This window comes from Pygoscelis adeliae, unplaced genomic scaffold (genome assembly GCF_000699105.1).
Source record: "Pygoscelis adeliae isolate BGI_AS28 unplaced genomic scaffold, ASM69910v1 Scaffold216, whole genome shotgun sequence".
Lineage (NCBI taxonomy): Eukaryota > Metazoa > Chordata > Aves > Sphenisciformes > Spheniscidae > Pygoscelis > Pygoscelis adeliae.
This window is the reverse complement of record NW_008825073.1, coordinates 4,635,044-4,635,453: the sequence shown is the minus strand read 5'-3', so window position 1 is coordinate 4,635,453 and position 410 is coordinate 4,635,044.

Sequence of the window (410 nt, the reverse complement as noted above, 5' to 3'; positions counted from 1 at the left end):
CGCCAGCCAGCGTTGGCCCCGGTGACTCGGAGCCCTCCTGCGCCACAGCAGGAGGCTGTGGAAGGGCTTTCTCCCCGCGCCATCCAGGTAATTAGAGCGTGGCGAAGGTACGCACTGCTAGAGAGCATCCAAGCCCCAGACTCCCCAACAGCCCCAAAGAGGACGGCCGATGGAGAACCCATGGCGCTGGCTGACCAGGGGTGGACCCAGCAGGGCAGTGAGCCCGGGGAGCAAGCTCTGCCGTCCCCTCCCGCGGCAGGGACCGGCAGGTCTGCGTTTCCAGCCCCTCTCCTCTCGCCCCATCCCAACCACGGCCCATCGGCCGCCCACAAACACCCGGCAGAGGATGGGTGGCTTTGGGCTTCGTCCTGCAGCAGCCAGAGCACACGCTAGCGATAGCAGAGGCGCCG